The sequence below is a fragment of the Plectropomus leopardus genome, chromosome 15 (genome assembly GCF_008729295.1).
Source record: "Plectropomus leopardus isolate mb chromosome 15, YSFRI_Pleo_2.0, whole genome shotgun sequence".
In the NCBI taxonomy this organism is placed as follows: domain Eukaryota; kingdom Metazoa; phylum Chordata; class Actinopteri; order Perciformes; family Serranidae; genus Plectropomus; species Plectropomus leopardus.
The window spans coordinates 2,321,951-2,346,889 of NC_056477.1; the positions used below are offsets into that span (position 1 = coordinate 2,321,951).

General features: G+C 40.4%; 1 protein-coding gene across 1 annotated transcript in view; it reads left to right on the forward strand.

The window, feature by feature from the left end:
- Positions 1-24,939, forward strand: part of LOC121954762 (pro-neuregulin-3, membrane-bound isoform) — a 429,094-nt gene that overhangs the window by 66,022 nt on the left and 338,133 nt on the right. The gene's annotated exons all lie outside the window — the stretch shown is intronic.

A 24,939-nucleotide genomic window follows, 5' to 3' on the forward strand; every position in this document is an offset into this window, starting at 1 on the left:
GTATATGGTTACATAAAAGCAGCATTTTCATCTTTGGGCTATAATTTCAACTAATTTGCACACTTTGGTTTACCGTCCACCATATTTTACAAATATCATGATTTGTATGTCATTTTACACAATAACAAGTACATTTGTAACCTCTTTGGAAGAAAAAAATAAATAGCCTACTTTACATATATAAATGCACTATGACATATATATGAATACTCAGATATACTCAGAGTACTGTAGACTTTTAGGCCCCAATCACAATGAGACGTGTTACAACAGGTACGGCCACTTTCAAAATGTCCTGGCAAAGCGCATTGGGCAAAACAGCCCACAGAAACAGAGGAATGAATCTCCTGTTATCTCCTCCATGCTCGCCCACCCCCTTACATGTGGTCTCTCAAAGACAGTAATCTATACAGGAACTATCACAACATGAGATATGAATCCCCACTTTCCTATTGCACTGCTCTGTTAAATCCAGCTCCAGTGTTTATGGAGGATTCGCTTGAGAAATAAAAGCTAGCTAAGTTGTCTATTTATTGGCATAATAAACAAGATTCTACTCAACTCAGATATTCGCTTGGCTGCTCAAGCAACTCCATGCCTGTGATCTCCAGTTAGTTTTTGATTAATTGGGTGACCTTCTTCAAAATTAAATACTAGTTATATCAACCTTTCCCCTGGATATGCAATTGTCTAACAGTGTCACAAACATCTTCTGGCATCAAAAAACTAGTAAATTGTGCCTCTTGCTTGATTTGGCTACCTGGACCAAGTGTGACAGTAATGTGTGGTATGACTTTGCTGAAATGCTAAGAATATTCAAAGTCTTATGCACGTCCAAAAGTGACTAGAAAATTAGAATGCATGGTGCAAGAAAAAAGTGCACCCTGTGCATGATGTACCATACGGTGAGAAAAGATTTTGCTGGCAACAGTGTTCTAGCAATGCATCCCAAAATCATCAGGGCCTCAGTATGATCTTACATTTTTTAGCCTCACATTTATCCTTGGTTTTTAAAATCCGAAAGTGATTTACTCCCCTGTCACAAACTTTGACACCATCTTCCACACTTATCTGCTGATGAGTGTTGCATCTGTGGCTCTGCTTCATGTTCGGCTGACACATTTGGGAGCGCTTGGCTGTGCAGCTGCAAAAGCACCACACAGTGGGCAGCTGACCCAACTCACCGAATGGGTTCATTTCCAGTACACACACAGTGTGTACATAGTGTGTGTTGTCTGTCTGAGCGTGTATTTGTGTGTGTTGACTTGTGCGTGTGCGTGTGTGTGTGTGTGTGTGTGTGTGTGTGTGTGTGTGTGCTGTGTACCCATATTAATATTGCATATGTATCCTGCTCCAAAAAAACTCCAGTGTGCGTGGAGGATTCGCTTGAGAGCACCACTCTCAAAACAGATTCACTTTTAATTCATTTAATTTAGGCCCGCACCATGTGTTATGCAGAGACCGCCATTTGATATGCAGCCTGTGCTTGGATGGGTTTAATTACTTAGCCGTCAAACAAAGTTATGCAGCATATGCATTTTCAGAAATATTGGTTTGGTACTTACATGGGATGCTTATCAATGTGGAAGAGGTGTGTGTGTGTGTGTCTGCCTGCGTATTTATGAGACAATAACTGATGATCATGCTGGCTTTGATTGAAACATGTCTGTAATGCAAATTCAGCATGAGATTACAGATAAAGCTGCCAGAGACTGACAGGCTGGCTCAAAGATATATTGTTAAGGGACCGTACCAGAGGATCTGCAGATGCTGCGACTGTAGCTCTATATTTTGGTGCAGTCACCGTGGTGTCTGTTTTTTATTCTAGGGGCTGTATCGTAGGCAACTGGACTTACTTGAGATTCTTGAAGATGTTTCGCCCCTCATCTGAGCAGCCTCTTCGGTTCTGACACACTAGTCAGGAGTTGCAGGCTTTAAACTTTGTGTGGGTGTTAACCCTCGCAGAGTCGTTACAGTCACATGTGATTCGTTGGAACAGTTGTGAGTGGTGTAAGGCTGTCCGGGGAGCAAACTGGACTGCATAGGGTGCCCCAGGGATAATGTTTTACAGTAGGCTAACCCAGAAGCTAACATGGCCCTGGTTCCCACTTAAAAAAAGCCTATGGGATTTTTCCATTAGATTTTGGATCATTGCCAAAAATAAGTTCTGTGGTAAACAAACTTTTATGATACTTACATGTTTTGTTTTTCTTCAAAAATAAATGCTGCTCTCAGGATTTTTGGAGCCTAAATGCAGTCGCCAGAGGTAAAAAGCCGTTGTTAGGGCTAAACCAACATACACCATCATTGCGTAGACTGATGACGTTCTGTTGTTCCGTTTAGCTGCTTGTAAGCAACTGTCTTTCGTCAGACAAATAAAAGCTACAAAGTTCACGAGTTGGGAATTTACTGATGCATTTCATATCAGAAAACAAAACGTGAAAGTCTCTTAAACTTGCATTAACCACAGACGTTATTTAAGGCTTCATACTAAAAACCCACCTAAAAACACACTGACTTTGGGATGAGGGCACGAGAAGCGCTGAAATGTTAACAGACTTCTGGGTTTTAGGACTCGTTACTGGGTTCTCTATGGTAAGTGGATTGGTAGTCAATGGTCCTTCCAGTTTGACTCTTGAACCATCTGTCCTCCTGACCTGTTGAAGCATGTGCATTTGTTGACATCCCAGCGTTAGTTGCCATGTGCTGTTGTTGTCTAAATACATATACCTTCATCTCACCATGTGCATTTGTTGACATCACAGTTGCGGCATCCCGATACGAAAAGAGCAGGTGCAGGGTACCGAAAACATAATATTTAGGTGCTGTAGTCCAGCAACAATATGTTTAGTTGAGAATGTGTTGGATATAACACCTATAATTACCACGACCTGAATGACTGAGAATCAATTTATGTATGCACATTAAGAAAGTATGATATTTTTTTTTTTTTATGGTGGATGAATATATTAATATTTACAATCAGCTGTCTTAACAAATGTAAACAATATTTAGCCCAACTTTTAATTAAAGCAAAATTATGGATTAAAACAAAGGAAAAAAACAACAAAAATGCAATGACTCAAAATATTTGGATTATGATAAATAGTGAAATATAATCCACACCCACACACTTGCTCAGACACACACACACACACTCTGACAAACCTTTGTGATAAGAGATATGTGTAACTGCAGGCCATTACTCCCGCAGAGGCAAGAGGCAGCTCGACTGGGAGCTAATGGATAGAACCATTACAGCCAAGAAGAGCCAATGTTTCACCATTAGATAAGGAATCAATTATATGTTTATATGTTCCTTTCTGCTTCTGCCTCCCCTCTACTTGGCCTCCAGCTCCCAGCTCGAGCTCTTATTAGAAATACAGCTGAGAGGTGAAGTCCAGCCGTCACACTCGGATGGCTCGGACACTTCCTTTAGGGCCATCTTTATCCCCTTCAAACACAGCACTCCTGCGCTTTGAGATTTAATACATCAGTGAAACTGTAATGTCAGTGAAAAAGAGTTACATGAAGTAGGTTAACAAATCCAACACGACATCCTGTGCTATGGAGATTCGTGAGACTTTTTTTTTCAAAAACACATTTAATAGAGCCTCAGAATCCAGAGTGCCAGATGGTGAATTCCCAGCGAGACAGGATGCACCTATGACATGAATTGAAATGAAGAGTAAAAGAGATAGAGGGAGAGCGAAAAAGAGAGAAAGAGATACTCATCTCATCTGTGTCTGTTCTTTCCGCTCCGTCCTTACTATGTTGCTCCCAGAGATCCCCTGCACAGGGAGGCAACAAAGCAACAGCAAAGTGACAACTGAGGACAAATATATACACATGAATTTAAAAAAACAGAGCACATGTACGACTCACTCGTCTTTTCTGACTGCTGTGGAGACGCTTTTAAACAGCGAGAGAGCATGAGCTAACAAGAGCGAATACTTACAAATGCTGCCGCTGCATCAGCGAATCCAAAGACTTTTGTTTTTGAAACAGTTGAAATTGTTGGGATGGATAAAGATTGATGCTTTGCCATAGCACAAGTCCTGCAGTTGCCACGGTAATCCAGGCAGAAACACTTTAGGTCCAACATTTAAATCTGTATCCTTGGAAACAGCATCTGGCTTGGTTGTTTATGAGTTGTTTAAATATTTAAAATGTTACTTCTTAATGCTCAAGCAAAAGAATAAGATTTTAAATGTAAGGGGGAATACTCATTAGCTATAAATTCTTAAATAAAATGTTCAAATAACGAGGAAGTCTTCAATAATCATTGTCCGCTTAGCTGTTTTTTCTCGTTTAAAGCTTCCCACAGCTGTTTAACACTTAAACTTACAGAACAAGGAGGGATAATGCCTTTTTATCTACTTGAAGGCTTTTAATGAAATATCCATTAAGTGTGTGTTGAGTTTCAATGATGGTAGCTTAAAACTGAACAAAAGAACAGCAACACAGAACCAGGACCCCAGGAACGCAGCTCAGCTTTGCACCATTGTAAAAGATAGTCTGTGAAACTGCAGGACACCTCAGACTGCAAACAAGGTCAATTATGACTTTTTCTATTATGAATTTTTGATCCATGGCGGTTTGATATTTGTAAAATGTTCCTTGAGCCGAGTAAAGCAATTTAAATATCTGTGGCGTTTTCACAATGTAAAGTCTATGAGACGAACGAGAACTCGCGACCAGCAGGGGAAACACACGTGTACAGTCGGCAGCATACTGCAGCAGCAAACCTGGAGGAGAGACTTTTATGGCACCAGGCGAGCACTTCCAATGAAATAAACCGGCACCATCTTGTGATCCGGCATCTAGTTATTATTATACATCTATATGTGTAGAACTGACTGCAGTTAATAAGCGACTTCGAGCAGTATTCGTTTAAAGATGAATTTAGAGCAGCAGTTTGGTAAAAAGGACATGACTCTGTTGTTGTAGTTGGGTAATAAGTGCTGTGGAAATGTACATTATCCCAAATGTTTCAAGACAACAAGTAAATATAGACAAACTGTTGAGTTTGTATTACTAGTAAACCGTATCAACAGCTAATGAAATGGGAGCGGATAAAGAAACGAGAAAGCCTCTTACTAAAAGATGATAAAATGTACTCTCTGCTATAACAAAGCTGTTTTTAATGGAGAACTGTTTCTCTCTGCAGTCAGGGTAAATTATGTATTTAGGACTGTATGGAATGTTAATATACATTATCCGGACTTAAATCGGTGCAATGTCATTATCACAACGTGCAATTTTATTTTTATAGCGTGCATTTTATTGCAATATGCAATTATCCATGTGCAATAGGTATATTTTTTAACCATTACGTTTTGCATCTAGTTTATACTATTTATATTGTTCTTTTTGCTTTATTTTTGTACATACCTTGCTTTGATTTCCCTTTGCCGTCGTAATAATGCACATTTCCCCATTGTGGGACTAATAAAGAATGATCTTATCTTATCTTATCTTATCTTATCCCATCTTATCTTATCTTATCTTATCTTATCTTATCTTATCTTATCTTATCTTATCTTCAGTATGTGTTGATTTTTTCAAATTATCTTTTGCACGCTCAAGAACAGACTGACGATAGTTCATGAGCTGTAACAGCTCAAGGTCAGTTCAAGGTAGTGCAGGGATGTGGAATTGATTTCCGCAGGGTGAGGGTGCGTGTAGGGTTACCTGGTCACATGCAAACATTTGCATGCACAAACACACAAACACAAACTCTCTGTGGGGTTCGTTCAGCTTGGCCTCTTATATTTTTTTTTTACACAGAGCTTTTCTCTGCACATGGTTGCAATAAAAGCTGAATCTTATTAAAGTTTGCAGGTTCCTGAAAGGACACAGGCAGCAGTGTTTTCTCTGATAAATGTCTTATTTAACAATCTCCCCGGACATCCTAATTGTGGTGTTGGCTCGTGTTTCAGTGCACTGAACTGGAAAACCTTGGCATCTGTGCTGCTCCCTTTCCTCCTCTTCTCTCTCCTCCACTCCCTTTCCCTTTTTCTCCTCTTTCCAGATTCCTTCCACCCATATCCCCCCCCACGACATTCATTTTTGTACTACAATTTATTCCAAATATGACATAGATCTGGTAAGAAATTAGTCTTCCAAATGGAACCCGGAGCATTAAATAGTTCAGAAAAGCTGAGCATCTGCTGTGTGAATCAGCATGGTGTGATGCCAGAAAAAAAGCAGACTATAGTACACTTGATTTCAAATGAAGATATACACCCACGGAATTTAGTATTTTGGGAGGAAAATCACTGTTAGTTGCATGACTGCTGCAGGTATATTAAATTACTTTACATGTTTTAAGAAACACTTCCATTCTTATATATATGGTCCCACCCTGCAAAGGAGCCCAGACTTGTACCAGCAGCCAAAACCCATTTTTATGAGCACTAAATGGCGTCCAGTGCATTCACCCCTGTGAATAAAAGACGCGCTAGTCTTGTCTCTGTGAAACACACCATTACTCCTCCATTGTTTGCCAAAGCACTTTGTCCGGAAATAATTTACACCGCGTCTTTCCGCTTCCAGCCTCTTCAACACAAGGTCATGTCCAACAGAAATGGCCCTGTCGTGTCACAATATACCAACCAACATGAATGGTCCTCATCCATTACTGACCTGTAAGATGTGTCTGTGGGAGCAAAATGATATTGATTAATCTGGCATATTAGAGTAGAGCACGAGTGCAATTGTTTCTGTAGTTATGCTGCTTGACCAAGAAATTAGAAGAAATGCAATTAGCTTATTTTTTCATTGCAGCCATGGCCATCTTGTTAATAACAATAGTAGGACAACATCACAGAGGACAAAGCAGATATAGTTTTATGGACATGTTATGCATAAAAACATGTAAGTTCCTGTATACTATAGATAAAAAGCCTTACACAAGTCCTTTGAGAATGCTGAATGGAAGAATTTTCTGCACTAAAAGTAGATCAGAGGAGCATACAATAATTATTTAGACATGACCCCCAGAAAGATAGACATACATTTATTTCTTGATTAAAATTGTAATCCTTCAGATTATTGTATATTATTGTATGAATAAAAGTTATGTTTTTTTTCTGTAACCCTAGTTATTTGCTAATTTTTAAATTATTCTCTCTCTTTTTTGAAGCTAATTTTCAGATAATTTTCTCGTCGCCTTCCACAATTTTTGGAAATTCCTGAGACATTCATGCTACATTGCTGATAACATTTTTTTCTGATGTTTTTGAAAGAAATCTGTTCAATTTGCTCAGATTTTAAACCTTTAAATGATTGTAAAAGGCGTCAATCCAAGAGCTCAGTTCTGGAGATCTAACCTAACTATGTATTTTGATAAATGATGCTAAGCCACTTAGAACTAGATTAAGCAGGTAGGTTTTAAAAGGTTTTAATATACTGAAAGCCAAGATTTTTTTGAAAAGTCACTGTCCTAACTTGTTATTATAACATTATGCCTTTCATTCATAATTTCAAGGAGACATATATAGAGGAAGGATAACAGATGCTTTCTGCTAGCACGTCATCATGCTTTTAGAAGCTTTGCATTTGTATTTTTCATCTGAATTCTCTGTGAAGAGTTTCACACTCTTAAAAGCCAAGACTTCATTGATTTAGAATCAAACAAAAAACTCCAAAAGACCCAAAGGTATGACCAGCAAACAGCATATTCAAAATATCAGTTTTACAAAAGTTTGCATTATTTAAAAAAAAAGAAAAAAAGATACGGTTAATCCAAAGTGACGTGAGTGGGAATCTCCTGGAGACAGTGCTTCTGGAGAGGACTCGACCTGTCTGTGATCCTAAAAAGAAGTCCTCTGGAAAGTGGCTATTTTCCTTTTCCTCTCTAACTTATCTGTCTCCACAGACCCGCCATCATGCCACGCTCAACCAGATAGCAACAGGGCAATTATTTCCAGACAAGCACAATGTTTGGTGATAAACATAGCAAGAGCCTTTCAGAATCGAGCTATTTTTTGCCTAGTAGCCTAATGCTGATTTTGTTGTTGTTGCTGCTGATTCTGACACAAAAACAAGATGAATTTTTACATCAAGTAATTTAGGATTTTTGTGCAGTCCGTCTTAGAAAATAAGATAGAAATCAAACCAGATCTGTGTCCTAAATCTCCCCCTTTGCTGCTTTACATTATAACAGATGGCTGAGGTTTATACACACAGACACACTCATGCAAACACGTGGCTGCACACAGAGTTGTGGCTGCAGCAGCGAGAATAAAGGTTATATTTGATGGGCATTGCCCTCAGCATGGCGCTCTCTGCAGACACGTGCCACCGCACTTGCAGAGCCACTCGAAGACACACTGTGGAGAAATTAAACTGTATATTGGGGGGAAAAAAAGTGAAATATGTGGGCCATTTGCAATGCAAATTCCAGGAGCCAGTGGTCTCCCGGGGTCCATCATACACAGCAGGCGCAACCAGATGAACATGCAAGCGAGCGTTAGTGCTTTCATTTTTGTATGCTCTCTCTCTCTCTCTCTCTCCTTCTCATTAAAGGGGCTCCATTTCTAAAGACGTTTATGCATCTCATGTATACTGATTCGAGTGGTATGTGGAGTAACTGAGTTGGGAGGTAAACAGACCCTGCAGGACCGTTGGCTGCGTCCTGTTCTCCGCCAAACAGCAAAACAGGGGAAACGACCAACTAAGAACCTCATTACGGTCTATAAGATTGCTCTAAATGGGCCTTTGTAACACTCCAGCGATCACTTAAGTCTTTGTATAACTCTGTGGTTGAACTTTAGAGGTTGACAGAATTTTACAGTAGTGCATACAGTATGCATAAGGGCCCACAAAATGCACAACACAGATGGTGGGATAAGGACGAGGAGAGATAAGTGCCTGCTATTGAATTTGAGGTGGGAAAACATGTCACTTAAGGATAAATTGATAACACTGCTAAAATGTAAATCCTTTAATAGTTTCAAATCAACTGTATCTCTAGATTAAAAGGAAAACATGACATGAAGAAGTAATCGGGTACTGCTGGTCATGTCCGTTTCCATCTCTTGATGAACCCTTTTAGCTTTTTGCTGCTGAGTGACTTTGAAATGCTGGTATGCATCCTCACTTAGCTGCTGCAAAAAAGTGAGCAGGTGTTATGTTCATGTTCCAGTTGGCAGCAGGAAGTTTTGTTGACCGTTAGAGAATTCCAGCCAGACAGTGAGCTTTGAAATCCAGACATCGCAACACCTGGTAAAGAATTTATTTAGACTTGAGTAGACCTTAGCAAACCTCTGCAGTTGTAAGGTCATTTTCGGCAACGGTAATACTTTATATATTTGAATCTCCGTGTCTACATATTATACTCTTGGTATCCTTCTGCATTTGCCGCTGATGTTCCTGGATGACTCTACTATGATGTCAACAAAAGCACATGTTGGGATTATGCTGCGTGTGGTTATGTTTAGGCAACAACAGATGGCAAACAAAGCGGTACATCAACAAAAGCACATGCTTAGGATGAGGCAACAAGGGCACGCATGGTTAGGTCAAAGCAAAAGAGGGCCATGGCAAGGTGTCGAAAAAAAAACCCTTCAGACTAGAAGGGAACACCAGACTCCTGCATGAAAGTCCAGGCCTACTGGACCATTTCTTTAGGGACATTTGTGCTCTTTATATTATGTTGTTACTGCTGGCATTTCTACCCGAAACCATCCAGCAGCGTATCATACAGACATAACAGATTCCGTTTAGTTGAGTACTCAACTGACACCGCCTGTCTGCATATCATACTGCCACGGCATGTACTGCGGCATATCATAACACCACAAACGGTTCTGTTCGGCCACATTCTCAGGTGGCGCTGCCCAGGGGCGTATCATACAGCCATTAAAGGTGGTATTTGGCGTTTGGATATTACATCACAATCACTGCAAAAGCGGTGATTTTTGACGATATCTGATGAAGAGTTGTCTGGACACTGTTCTCAACAAGAGGTTGCTGAGTTGGCAGCTAGCAGCTAATGGTGCCAATGAAAACAATGCTAAACAAAAGCAACAGTGCTGACAGAGTTAGCGCTGTTTACTATGGGGGGCCCAGAGGGTGGGTACTGTGCTTCCATATAAATGTGGCTTGACCAGCTTACCACAACAAACCAAGATGCTGTCGTTCCACTACGTCATTACATAGCAAATAGTGATCTGCTGCTTCATTAATGCTCTGAATGTCACATAATATGCATGTGTTCTGAGAATTAGCCCTGGGAAATAAGATGTAGATTTATTTCTCAACATGAATTCCCAAAGCAGCCCCTCCTCCGATGGAGAAATGTAAACAGCAAAGTGAACTCTCCTTTTCAAATACAAGTCAGAGACAGCAAAGCAATGGTATTCAACCCAAATTACAACTGCACTGAGACATGTTAATGAATTCCAAGTGGACATGTTTCAAAGCTGCTGTGCGTCATATTGACATTGATTCTCGGCTCGAGGGGTTATTGAGCATATGTATATGGATTGCAAGCTATTGATTTCCGTCAGCTTTTGTGTCCTGTTTTACTGGATATTAAAAAAAAACAAAAAAAACAATCATCTCGCACGCTTATATCTGATCAAGGTTTTTATGCTGTACGATTTACAGATTTTAGAAAAGACTGATCCAAGAGGCGAGTGATTGTGCAAAGATGCCATTTTTCCTGCATAAATCAATTACATTTTAATTTCTGTGGATTTTAGTCTGTGGCGACTACAGATAATTGCTAACCCATATTGGCCACAGGCATTAACATGGATCATGTCATGAAAAGCAGAATTCGAAACCATCTGCGCATTTGTTACAGTGCCATTTGTGTTTAGCTATATTTCTCTGGGAGGACTGACCGAGTTTGCTCACTGTTTCAGAAGCTCTCCAATTCATAGTCTTTCAATTACAAACACATTTTGGACTAAAGATCTTCACTGAAGAGATGGTAAATATGCACCATGTTATTTTAATGCAGCGGTATCCTTCAGAGGCAGCACCTTGTTTGTTTGTTCTTTCTTTCGTACTTAGCTAAGGGGATGGAGTCACAACTCACAAGGTGCTAGTCTTTTTTCTGTGATCTTGCCTGACTTTGACTTCAGCATATAAATCCAACGTTCTGAAGCGAAGCACATAATGTACATTTCTGATGTCGCTGAGGCTCGAGCCAGGTTGTTATTGACTGAAGGGCTGCAGGGACAAGGGGCTGCTGCTGCCGTGTGTGATCCCTGAGTTCGCACTTTGCACAGCTTCACACTGAGATCCTCGTTAGTTCAAAGGAATACTCAACCCAAAACTTATGTTTAAAGCATTAAACACACACTGCTTGTTTGCTCCACTGACAGTGGAGACGTCACTTATTCTGCAGGTGCAGTTTAAAATTTACCACAATTTTGCCATTGAGTACCTTTTCAACACCTCTGCATTATTGTCAACATCTTAGATTTGTTCAGTGCTTTAAGGTCTGGTGTTGAGACCATCCACTGTTGTATTCCCAACTTGTGCCCTTTTTAACCTTCTTGGAAACTTGGTGCCATCTAGCAAATCAGCTCGTGTGTCACCAGTTTTGAGCAAAACCATTGTAATCATGGATGTATATGGAGGGCATTGCACAACTGAAGTAAACAGTAGTAGCAAAATTGCAGATTGTAGTGCTGTTTTACCTGAACAGTTTTGTTCTGTCATCACTGCTATTTGATTTTAGCCCAAAAAACAAGCATGGACTACATTATGAGAAGAATGCGTGCTTTATTTTCTGATGATGTTTCAGTCGTCCTCTCCATCGTTGTCTACTACCTTTTCTGATTCTGAACCATTTTTTTTCAGTGGAAATGCTCTGAAAAGCTCAAACTTAAGTTGCAGGAACCAGAACAGAGCCGGTTCCATGATGGTTGAAAGACGGTGTTGGAGAAACTTGACCAATCATAGCTCAGTAGGTTCAATGAAGAACATGGAAGAACTGGATTTACTAATAAAAAATAGCAACAATTATCATTCATTATCAATCTGTATTGTTAATGCTTACTTTATACGGCAGCTACATTCACAATCAATTACAGGAGACATTTAAACACAGAACATACACATCTACATCTGACATAATAAAACAATAAAACAAAACCGAGCTTAGACTGGCCTTTTCCAGGTTCTCCAGTTTCCTCCTAAAGTCCAAAAACAAAGGCGCACAGTTTAGGTTTATTGTTGACTCTAAGTTGTCAGTAGATGTGAATGTAAGTGTGAATGTTGAGTATGTATTAGCCCTGTGAAAGTCTGGTGTACCCGGATCAGACTTTCTGTCTGCATGTTTTCTTGTTTCATGTATTTATTCATGTTTAGTGTGTTTCCTCATTTATTTTGTCGGTTCACTCCATAGGTGTCATGTCTGGCTTTACTTCCTGTCTTTGTGTGTTTTCCAGCTTCGTGATTGTCCGCCTCACCTTGATTTGTTTCATCTGTTCCTCGTCAACCCAGCTGTCACCTGTCCCTCGTTATTTCCCAGCTCTCCTTAGTCTTTTTGCTCTTGTCTTTTGTCAGTCGGTCTGTGTTGCTCTCTGCATTAGTCTCTGTGCTCCTTTTTTCTGAATTGCTTATTTAGTGGTTTGTGTTTGGTTTATTTGTGTGTTTTCTTTATTTTTTCCTCTTCCAGAGGACCAGTTTTTATACTAATCATGCTTTGTGGTACGGCTCTCAGCTGCCTCAGTTTTTCCTTAAAGTTTTTGTCTTTTTGTATCATTCATGCATTCATTCATTGTCTGTAACCGCTTGTTCTCGTAAGGGTCGCGGGGGCGCTGGAGTCTATCCCAGCTGTCATTGGGCGAGAGGTGGGGTAAACCCTGGACAGGTTGCCAGACTATCGCAGGGCTGACACATATAGACAGACAACCAGACACAATCACATGCACACCTACGGCAATTTAGAGTCACCAATTAAGAAATGAGCTCGTATGAACCAGCAAAACCAACTGAAGACAGAGATTAGAAAGGACCTGTCACACCTATTATTAAGTTGAGGAGGACATTATCAGGTCATGAAATGAGAGTAAATGCCAGAGAGGGGTGTCCCATGAAAAGGCTCTCTGCCAGAAAGAGCTTTCCCAGGACTCTCTCCCATGTGCTAGAAAATCTGCATATAGGGAGGGCAGGAGGCGTGTGGTGGATGGGTCAAACACATGACTTTCACCCGGGTCCCTACTGACCCATATCTACCTATAACCTCAGATAACAGCCATTTAATGGGCTGATAACCTCTCAATGAACACAATGTCAGAACATAATGGCCGTTCGGCCTGATTATCAGGCCAGCTCATAATTGGTTTTCTTGTCACCATGTGCAGAGCTTCCTTTTTTTCTTTAAAATATCCATATACTCATATGTGCATGCACACACTTAGAAATACACACCACCAGAGCCCTCAAATACTTTTGAAGTACACACAGTATCATTCCAGACACCAGTGTGAGTTGAGTTGAATCCTTTACCTCCTGGATGAGATGAGCCATGACAGAAACAAGCTCCCATTTATGTAATCCCAAATGACTTGTACAGTAGTTTAATGCACTTTTCTGATTGGCAGCGGCTTCTGTTCACTGTGTTTAGGAAATCCCAGTTTCCCCCATTCATTTTTTTATTTAACAGCGGGGGGTTTTTGCCTGATCTTGTCTTTTTCTTGCAACCCCTCGCTTCTTTTTTTCTTTCCACCACCATGAGAGATCAACAAATATTACGATTCAAACTAAAAAAGAGAAAAATGTTGTTTTATTTATGTATGCTTCAGACTTCTGGGGGTAGAATCTCTTGAAGCTGTAGGTAAAGCCCTAAACATCGCTAAGATGTTGGTTTTACAGCCACTCAGGCAAATATATTTGTCACCACTCTGGTCCCTTCTCTCCTGAGACAAGCCTGCAGAATAATGAAATGCAATTATCACAAGGAAATTGTTTTCTTCTTTTATAATATATTTATTTTTTTGCTGACCAATATTGGTGCTCGCTGCTGTGCCGTGCTGTCTAAAAACTCTCTGCATAAATCAAAAGTGAACAATGTTGGCAATGTTCTCTCGCTCTCCTGGAAGTATCCGAGCATTTGGTGAAAAGTGCCAGGCTGTCAGTTCATTTATGCAAATGTAACAGCAAAGTCAAGCAATTTCCCAGAGGATGGGGATGTTTATTTGTGATTTCTATTTTTATTTTATGAAGGCGGAGTGATGAAATGATAAATGGTGCTGGTGCTGGTGCTGTCTCAGTGATTACTGCATGATGAAGCTGGATATGTTGACTCTTAACAGATCACAGCGTGCTTCTTAACCTCTTTACTCTCGGTTTTGTTTCCTTGGTCCATCTTTTCACCTTTTTTTGTTTCCCTTTGCCTCATTCCTGCTGCTCTCCACCTCTCTTTTTCTCCCTCTCGCCATCTTTCCCTCATCATTCCTCTTATGTAAGACCTAGCAGGGCAGTTTCTGAGTCTGAGTACAGATGTAGATGCCAGATGGATAGGTGGGGGTTGCCTTGATTTTCAGCCAAAATACAAATCCTCACTTTTTCCTGTTCTCTTGCAAACGGCCTGTCACCCATACACACATATTAACAAAAAAAGGGGGAAAAAACGTAGTATAACTGGAATCGTGTATCTTAAAACACTTTAGTTATTCTTTTCAGATATATTTTTGGCTCAGAGTAAGAGGATTTTTTACAGTATTAACATAACCATCTGCAAGAATCCAAATGCAAAAAAATGCTTTTGTACATATAATTTGTTACATTTGCTCAGAGGTAACTCTAAAGCCTCCTCTGTATCAGGTAAGCCAGGTTGAGAGCAGCCATATCAGTGTCGGGGTCAGCATAAAGAGTGCAATCCTGGACCTGGTTTAGTGTGCAGAGAGAGAAAGCTGATTATGAGCCATCACCACCTCTGTGTCACCCTGCCTCTCTGGATAGTCGTCCGGTGCATATTCAAAGCCAGTGCCTACTGTTGAAACAATATGACTCCCAGATCACGCCCCGGTGTCATAAACTTTTGTTCCCTCGCTAACATTTAAAACAAAGGATCACAATTACCATACTGAACACAAAGTTTGTTGAAAACCCGTGTTAATATTTTCATATTTTACCTAATTTTCATTATTTTACATTTAATTGTCATTCCCTGTGTAACATCTGGTCAAATTTGCAGCTATTTACCTTATTTCCTTGATGAAAGCAAAACAGCTCTACAGCAGTTTATCTAGTATAACAACACACTCTTGGACCATAAAACATTTTTCTGGCACTAAATTGTCACTCAAGTGAAAATCCCACTGCTGGGATTTGAAAGTCAACTCATCTGTTTTTTTTACGTGATCATCTGAAAAACAACATTGTATACTTCTATGTCCCAAAATGTCCATAACAATGCAACAAAATAAACCATTGTGTGAAATGTTTTGTTCCTATCCCTCAGTGCTATGGGATGCATCTCTCAGAGGATCTCATAAAGACAGATAGAAAAATACTGGCCCAGTGTTTTGCATATGAGAGTTGCATCTTTCACAGGCTTTATTTCTTAATTCTATATTGCTGTTATAACAGTTCATCCAAAAACCAACTCTGAGTTATTTCAGGATCAGGAACAAACCAGTGATATAACTGAAAAATTACAAAAGAAAAGTCAAAATTAGTCTTTGTTTCCACTCCTTTTGCGCTAAATTGTCATGCATTTTTGGTCATTTTTTTTTCCTTTTACTTTTTCCTGTCAGCTCTGTTTGGTCCGCCTCCACAATAATAACTCAAAGACTATTGTTTCTTACTCAGCCATCTCAGAGTGTGTCAAGGGCACAACCTCCAACACCACATAAAGATGCTGGTTGACTTGCAACCACAGGGACTTTGAGCAGTTTTGTGGGGTTGGCTAGACTGTGTTTTGAACATGGAGAAAAGGAAATAATATCCCACAATGAGTAGCTGAAGCTTGCTAGATGGTTAGCTGCTCCTTTGAACCTAAAAATAATCCCATAAAATCAATCGAGTCTTTGTCTTCTTTGTGCATTGAGCACCTAGTTCTTGGCTTCATTGTTTTATTTAGATGCTGTTTTTCTCAGTTCACATTGTATCTATTATTTACCCTTTGAGAAGTTTGTACCTAGAGAACAATTTGGGTATTCCAACTAAAACGGTAGAATTTGTTATGAAAAATAAGATTTCAATCAACATCACCAAAGTAGTCATTGTAAAAAAAATAAATACTTCTGCATGTTTCAGGTACAATCATTTAGCAATCTAACTGCAAGAGCAAATGTTGGCATTTCTGTAAAACACGGTATATTAAATTTGTATTTTAATATGTTGCAGATATGTTGAAACTTTACGTTTCAACAATACTGTGGTTAAGTGTGATTTGGTTAAGGCAAAGAAAAAAAAGACAAAAAAAAACCTTAGTTATAATTCTGAAAACAACATATTATGGCTTATAATACCTACTTTTGGTGGCCTATTCCCAACATAAATTGCTTTGATGTCTCTGTAAAAAGCAACCGCTTTATGTGGTTCTATTCCAAATGAAACACAGTGATCGCTCGCTATAAAACACTCGTGATTGGTGGCTAAAAACTCACTGGAAACACAAATTGTCTTGGTAGAAAAAAACCCAGTTATGTTGTTCTGGAACAGTGTTTGGCATCTTGCACAGGCATTAAACCATCCTCCATGTCCCTAATGACGAAGTCATCTCATTTACTACGTCACTTTAGGAACATTGTATGTTATTCAAAGTCCTTCATTCCATCTGCTTTTAGGCTGTCAAACCTCAACAGTGTTCTCTGTGAATGAACATTTTATTTGACCATCCTGGATTGTCTCGTAACCTTATTTATTTACTTTTTCATTTTTTCATTCTTTTTTAATCTTTGAACTGTATGCTCTTTGCTCAGCCCTCGTGTGTTTTCACTTCTTAGGGGGCCACGTGCCAGTCAACATATTGATTTATTGATTTATTGTCTCTGACATACTCCTTACTCCTGTCTGCTGTTCATTTGTAAATGTTTGTGTGGTCTGTAGAGTGCTGAAACCGGATTGCGCTTTGGGATTAATGAAGTTGTTTAAATTGAACTGAAAATAAATTGAACTGAACTGAATTTTAATTTAATTGAAATTTACAAATTATTTAATGTTATTTTATGTATTTGGGGTTTGCAGAAATGCAGAATGAAAACATTTTCTTCTGGTGACTGGGCTGAATTAGCCTCTCTAGCAATCCCCTGTGCACAACAGGAACTTATTTATCAGTAATATATTGTCACAGCAGTAAGTTCTGTTGAATTTACCCTGACCATAAGGCAGTATTTACAGTTCTTGGCTGGACTGTACATTGAGTTGAATGGAAATCTTATTCAGTTTCAGTAAACGGTTCAAATGTTATGATAAGAGTGAGCACGGTGAGCGTAAACAGTGGGTACAGCAATTTAACACTGCCAAGAAACAAATAAAAGGGTATTTTTCCTCTCCGGGGATGACAAAAAGTATAAAAGACACCTGTACAAATATCAAAGCAGTATACTAACAGGTGCTTTGAATATGATCTGCTGCTTTATGGACTGGCACATCACACTGGGGCATCGCTGTTTTATTGGACAGCAGAAAGGTCAGAGCAACAGGACACCAAAGAAGAAGATGGTATGTGCCTTGAAGGCCCTATGAAATATCTGACATTTTTTTACAGTGATAGGATATACGGTGCCACACTATGCTTGTTGTAATGGATTGCTGTTGTGTGCACTTGGTGGGGTGGTAGTATTACCGAGAGAAAACCTTGCCGCTGTGCTGCTCGACTGACTGTTGCTGTCACAGAGGCTTGTCCCTGTCAGCGAGATAAATGACATTCTAGCTACCCTGCTATCTACTTGATACCTGAGAGACAGAGACACTGGTGATGCCCTTCAAACGCTACACACCATCACCCCTGTGTGTGTGTCTGTCTATTGTCGGTAAAGCAGCGCGTGGGTGGGTGCAGGAGTGTGTGTCTGCACATGTCATGAAAAATTGTGGCATGCAGATTTACGGGCAGAGTATGTGCACTCTGGCACGTATGCATTACAAAGGTGACCACCCTCTTTAATCAGGTAACATTTACATTACGTTAGAGGGAAATTATTCCTGACACTTAATCAGGGCACGACGGCCATTGCTGTTCTGGATGAGCATGAGCCACGACAGGTCGATCCCCGTTTGCCTGTAAACACGCGCTGTCTTTGGGGTTTGTGGAAAGTACATGTGGAGCTTGTTTGGAAAAAATATTATTTAATTCTAAATAATTAATCTTTTTTTCTCAGCATGAATAGTATATATTCATCTTTTATTACAAGATGGTATACATGAGGGCAGCAGCTCTTTGTTCTCCACTTCAGAGCTTTTTTGTGTATTTTCTTGTGTGCGTGTTTTTGTTTTGACTTTTGTTTAGCCACATTGTGTGCAATGTGGTTTTGCTTCGGGCTTAATATGTTTTTAACTCTTATGCAGCAATAAAGACTGGCATTCCAAGAGTTTTGCTGTTATCAGAGAGGTGTTCAGGGACACTGGAGAAAATAAGGTTATTGCACATGCTTGTAGCTTGAATGTCCAACATGATTTTTGTCATTGTTTTGTTTTATTTAATGACAGAATCCATGTTTTTGGTGCGTGCCTTGACAATGATTTGGAGGCAGCTGTTTGACCGTCCTAGATTTTCAATGTAGTTGTGTGCAAATTTGAGTTCCTTTATATTATCATTAAGTGTAACCAGTAAGTCAAGTTTTTTTGTTGATAGACTGAAGGAAACTGACTTTGATAACTGTAATCCTAAGACTGCTGGTGTACGTTGATGATGTTTTTTTTTGTTCGTATGGGTTGGATGCAACTGGCTGGGATGCACTGGGCGTCCTCTTCATTTTGCACACACAACGTAATCTTCCAGGTCCGCTAGTTCCTCCAGTGTGTGCCGATTGTGTTCTGGCTTTGGTTTATGGAAGCAAATGTAGACTGATGCAGTAGTTTATTGTTCTTATTAAGGCCAAAAAAGTCTGTTTTTAACATAAGTGACTGTCTTGCAATACTTGATATGCCATACTCCTCAATCATCCCCTGTAGTTTTTTTTTCCAATTTTTAAAAAGTTTATTATTATTTTTATTTTTTTTTTATCTTTTATTAACTGCAATGTTTGTGTGCAACCAATAATCTGAAGGATTACATTTTCAATCATACTGATTTAAAGCAATAGATTTATTTTTCTGGGGTCTGTTTCTTTAATTTAGACTTACAACAGAGTGATGCAATAGGCCTCCAATATATTACATATATTTTGAATAAGTACTTTTTTCCCATTCTTCTACACTTCAAAATCTCAGTGAGCATGTACTTTATGTTTGATGTCATAGCTTAAACGGCAATATAAAAAGTTTAAGGGGTCCTTGGTGCCACACAGCCCATCAAATCCCTGTCAAAGCAGCAGTGAGCTGCAGCAATTACAAGACAAACATTTGCCTCAGTGTCAATCTTGATGCCAAACACCACCTATTTCCTTTGGCACATAGCGAGCGCACAACTGCCAGCGGCCTCACTTTGAGCCCATAATACGGCTTCCTGAGCACCCGACACTCAGAGTTAATAATGCACTGGTAGCTCACTGTTGAAGGGTGCCAAATCTCAGTAGTGACCACAGCTTCTCTACCATCTTCCTCCGCTTTTTGCCTTCAGGTGGGGAGCCTGACCTTTGTGTGCGGGCAGCTGGAAAATGTCAGTGCGGCGTAAACTGTTAGCGATCTCAATTTGCGATGGCATTTTCTGAAGCCAGACCCTCAGGCAGCCGCTGAGGGTCGGGGCCATTATAGCTGGTGCATGTGTGTGTGTGTTCATGAGTATTTATTTACATGTCTGTGATTGTTAGTTGTGACTTAAATACCACTTGAATAACTCAACGAAGATTCTCCAGCTCGCTCATGATCTTCTTTCAGTCTGTTTTTTTTTACCCCCTGACACTTTTGTTTCTTCTGCTTTGTTTTTCTTTTATTTCTTTTATTACTTTACGTCCCCCAACTTGTCCATCAATCAGTTTTGTGTTGCTACTTGCTTCACCATCTATGGCTACTGTTACATAAACTCGGTCTGTGTGCTCGGTATGTCTCAGAGATTAAATGTCCAAATACTTGCCCAGTCTATCTTCCAAATAGACAAAATAAACAGCAGATAAAAAGATTAACGGTCCTCTCAATTAGAATATGTATGAATCCTTTGAAAGACTTAAGTATGAATCAGACAGTCTAGTCTGTCTTTCAGCCACACAGCCCAAAATTTGAAGGTTTTCTGTGTACAGTACGATCAGCTAAATCCCCCCGGCTGTTTGGGCCTATTACTGAAAGAATGTCTGGCTTTGACTGCAGAATAATGAAGGCAGACTTCAGGGAGCTGGGCGAGGGGACCGATACAATCTTAATGTTGTCAAATCCACCAAACAAAAGGAGGGATATCAGCGGTGAGGATAAATGTGGCCGTTATGGAAAAGGATGGCCTTGAAGATAGCAGCGCCACAAATGGCAGCCGGGACTGTTTGCTGAGCTACACTGCGATGTTTGAAGTGAACAGGTTTCCTCCGATGCTTTGGGCTCAAACAAGGTAGCGGCAGTGGGTGGTGAAGATTTTCCTGTTCTCAGGGCAAACTCAGAGGACTGGAAACCAGCCAGCGCAGAAGAATGACTCTCGAGGTTGTGGACACAAGCTGCTTCAATGTCTATTTTTACATTTCACTGACATCTTTGAACGTGGCGTGGTTCAGACGCAGTGATGTAAAAGGCTTTGCCTCTACCACTACAAAACAGACGAATAAAAGGCGAATTCCCCAGCTCACGACTCTACAAAACTCGCAACTCCAACCTATCCCTACACTCTTAGGAACAAAAGGTCCAAAATGGTTATTTCTGAAGGGCTGAGGTTTTACATAGAACCATGTGCTTCACAAGAACCCTTTTTAGAAGACAGAGTTCTTTGAAAGACTAAGAGATCCATCAAGAACTAAAAGTACAGTTAGTGGGAGAGAAATCTGTGGGTAATGTGGCCAATTACTTTTTTTAAGAACCTCCTCGATGGGATCAAGATGAGCCCTTGGAAAATAAAACTGTTCTCTGTAGAGCCCCCTGAGTGGGTTCTAGATGAAACCTTTGGAATATAAAATGTTTTTCGGTGGAAACCCCGAATGGGTTTTTGATGAAAAATGAATAGAATAGAACCACCTGAGGTGGTTCTACATGAAACTTTTGAAATATTAAAGGGTTTTCACTATTATCCCCCTGAGTGGGTTCTAGATGAAACCCTTGGAATATGAGGGGGTTCTCAATAAAAAGAAAACCCTGAGTGGGTTCTTGATGAGCCCGTTGGACAATAGAACCTCCTTGGTGGGTTCTAGATGAAATCCTTGGAATATAAAATTATTCTTAGTAGAGGCTTCTGGGTGGGTTCTTATTAGCACCCTTAGAAGATTGAAAGATCCAGAGATGATTCTGGGTAGAACCATTACACTACAGACAGGTTCTCACAAAAACCTCTCATCTGCAGTTCTGGGTGGAACCTTTAATAGATGGCTCCAAAAAGGGAACCAAAAAGGGTTCTCCTGTGGGAGCAAGGTGAGGAACTCTATATGGTTCTAGTTAGCACCTTTATTCCTCAGAGCGTAGGCCCCGGCTGTCCTTCTTACACTCTCTCCTCCTAACTAAGCACTTATTTGCTCCCTCAGCCATTTTCCTGCAGGGTTCACCTTGTCCAGCGTCTTGCCAGTACATGCCCTGAAATTGGCTTTCTGAATAATGCTTTAATTAGGAAGGAGGTGCAGAGGGTGATCCTGCCGTCAACCACACAGTGCTGCCTCCATTTCAGGGCTTTCCCTCTGAGTTCATGCGTCGAAAATCCCGAGAGTAGAGAGAGACAGCAAAAGGCAGAGATGGAAGAAACTTCAATTAAAACTTCCACCTGAATAAGTTATGTCTTTCTAATAGACTTTCGGGAAATAGTCATGAATATATAAAGAGGAAATATGCATTCATCAAATCCTTCTTCTCTGGTCACACAGCGAAGGGGAGAAACGATAGGGAGAATGAGAGAAATAGGTGGTGAGGGGGCTGCAGGGGTTTTCAGGCTGGCACAGGATTGTGGCATAAAAAACAGAGAGAGAGCAACATGGAATTGAATTTCTTTCAGAGCTACTACAAAATTAATAACCATTTAAACATCGAAAGAATATGTCCAAATAAGAATGGAGCAGGTGAGCCTCTTTCAAGCGTAGAGGAGACAGATAAAAAGGCAAGGATTCATAAGGGGAAAGAAACCCCAAAAAAAAGGAATTTGAGCATCATGGCCATTGACTGTGCACAACAGACTGCATATAAGCCACGAAAAACTCAAGAGATGAGACTTTGGAAGCTCTCCAGCAAACCCTATCATCACCAGAGAGACAGACAGACAGGGGCGACACAGAGAGATGGGGTCAGAGATGTGACTGCAGAGGAGATTGTTGGGAGCGGGAATCAAGGGCAGCATGCTGAAAGCTTTTTGGGACGTGACCTTTAACAAACAAGTGTTGGATGCAGCATGGCTAAATGCCACACGAAGAAACTTTATGGAAATCTATTTGCAGGGCAGATGTGGGCTGGACAGGGAGCATGGTTTGGGAAAAGTCAAAAGGAGCAGCCTGCTCTTGTATTGATTGAAACGAGGTCTTTTTTGTACCTCTTGTGCGTGGGGACGTTCTGGAGAGGTTGGCAGGAGACAAAAGGGAAGGAGAAAGTGCATCAGCTATTGTCAAAACATAATAAGAAACTTTCCTGCTGTGCTCATGTTATCAAATTATTTAAAACAACCCTGAACACCACAAATGAACACTTCCATTTTCCATCTTGCACTTCAATTTAGTTTTTGGCATACCCATAATTAAGGACAATATTTCCAAAGCAGGTTAACAGTGTAAGTACGTATCATTTTAGATTAAAGAAACAGGAAAGCAACAGCCTGTTCTCATTCTGAAGTCATCAAACACCTCTGCTCTGTCAGTGATTTCAGCATAAGACACCTGCGGCTGTATAATTCGCTGGCTGGACAGAACGCTTTGCTTTGCCATTGCTGAATTTCCTGCCAGGTAAGTGACACTGAAAGTGGCTGCTTTTTTGCGATGCTGACCTTGTATTTTAATCCACGTATGATCTTTTGGTGTTTTTTGTGCTTAAACCTAATCATGTGTCAATCACAGCATTTAAATATTGAGTTTTAATGCATCCACTGCATAATAACATGGAGTTGTAACATATCAGTGGTTTGCAGAAATGCTGGATGCCAACATGTTTTCTGAGGACTGGGTTGAGCTACAGTGTAGCGGGTTGTGTAGTTGTGCCTCTTGTCGTTGGCACTCTCGCTCTTGTTCTGTTTGATTGGCTGATTGAGTGATTTGTCAGAGTCTGGTGCTGGCTTGTCTGGGTCTTCATGAATATTCCTGGCATGCAGCAGGTCCCTTGGAGCCTGGATGCTGTCAGGGGGTCACTGTGACAACTGATGGGATTTACTGCTGACAGACGACTTTGCGAGAGAGAAGGGAGAAGAGACGGAGAGAGAGAACGAGGGCCACGAGTGTAATTTGACATCTACAGTATATCTCAATTTTCGCCCTCAAGCTTTTGTCCATGAGACACACTTAGACACACACACACAGAGTGTTTGTGTGAACCACAATATATATGTGGAAATATTAGATTCCCTCCAAACTGGGATGCTGCAAATAGATCCTACAAAAAATACAGAGTGAGTGCAATAAAATGTTTAATCATCTCATTTTTGTCTGCTTTCCTTATGATTCTCTCTGTGCACTTTATTCAGTTGGCAATTTCAGAGGGAGGGCTGCCTTCAGTGATAGATTAGTTTTTACCATCACGGAAGACAAGATGGAGTGCACCAATTAACATGGCTCTTGACAAATGAACTTCAAGATGAGTTCACGAAGGAACCAAACTGCTGGGATCTATAATATATGATGTTTATTATGATAGATGACGGTCTCAAAATCTCGAAGCGAGAGGAATGAACCAATGGTTAATTGTGAAATTTAGTCACCGTTTAGGCTGTTAGAGGATTTAGCCTCTCCTGTTTAATGTTTAATGCAACAGTGACTAAAAGGGAAAGAACTGAGCGAGCAAGCCATGCAGTGTCTAAATGTGCTAATTCTAGTCTAAACACTTGGGCACCAATTCAGTTTCTGTAAAATAAAACCAAACTTTTGCCAGCCAGCCAGCAAAATATTACTTGGATGCTGGTTTATGTGCTCGTCTCCGACTCAAATCGTCCATGGATGAAAACATTGTTTATTGGCAGTGAAAGCTAAATGCCTTCGACATGAGGAGAATTCTAGTTGAAAAAATCAGAATTCAGCGTGGTTCACTGGATCCAAGAGCAACTGACAAAGAGGAAAGACAAAAAGGGAGAAAAATACCCTTTTTTTGTCTCCCTCCTCTTTCAAGGATGACAAAGACAGTGCAGCAACACTCACAACAAGCTCTGCTGCTCTTTCCCTAGAGCGGTCGCTTGGCTGCTTGGACAGAGCTGAAATGGGCAGGACCAAAGAGACTGAAAAAGTACAGCCAACAACATCCTCAATGGGCTGCCTCTCTGTGACATTTCAGCTGTGGCTCGAAGCTGTGTGCCGGAGACATTTAATGTGCGTGCGTGCGTACACGAGCATGTCTGTCCACGCGCGTCCTTCTGTCACTTCCCGCATTTTAAATCTGACAGTGTGATAAGACTTAAATTTATACTTTGCTATCAGGACATTGTCAGAAAGTCTTTAGGGACAGAGGCGTGAGCGAGACTGACGCAACACATTTACGACGTCGCATGAAGAAGGCACAACATACTGTAACACAAAGCAGGCAGCTTGAGGCTAAATTTTGTCCCCAAATGACACAGGGACA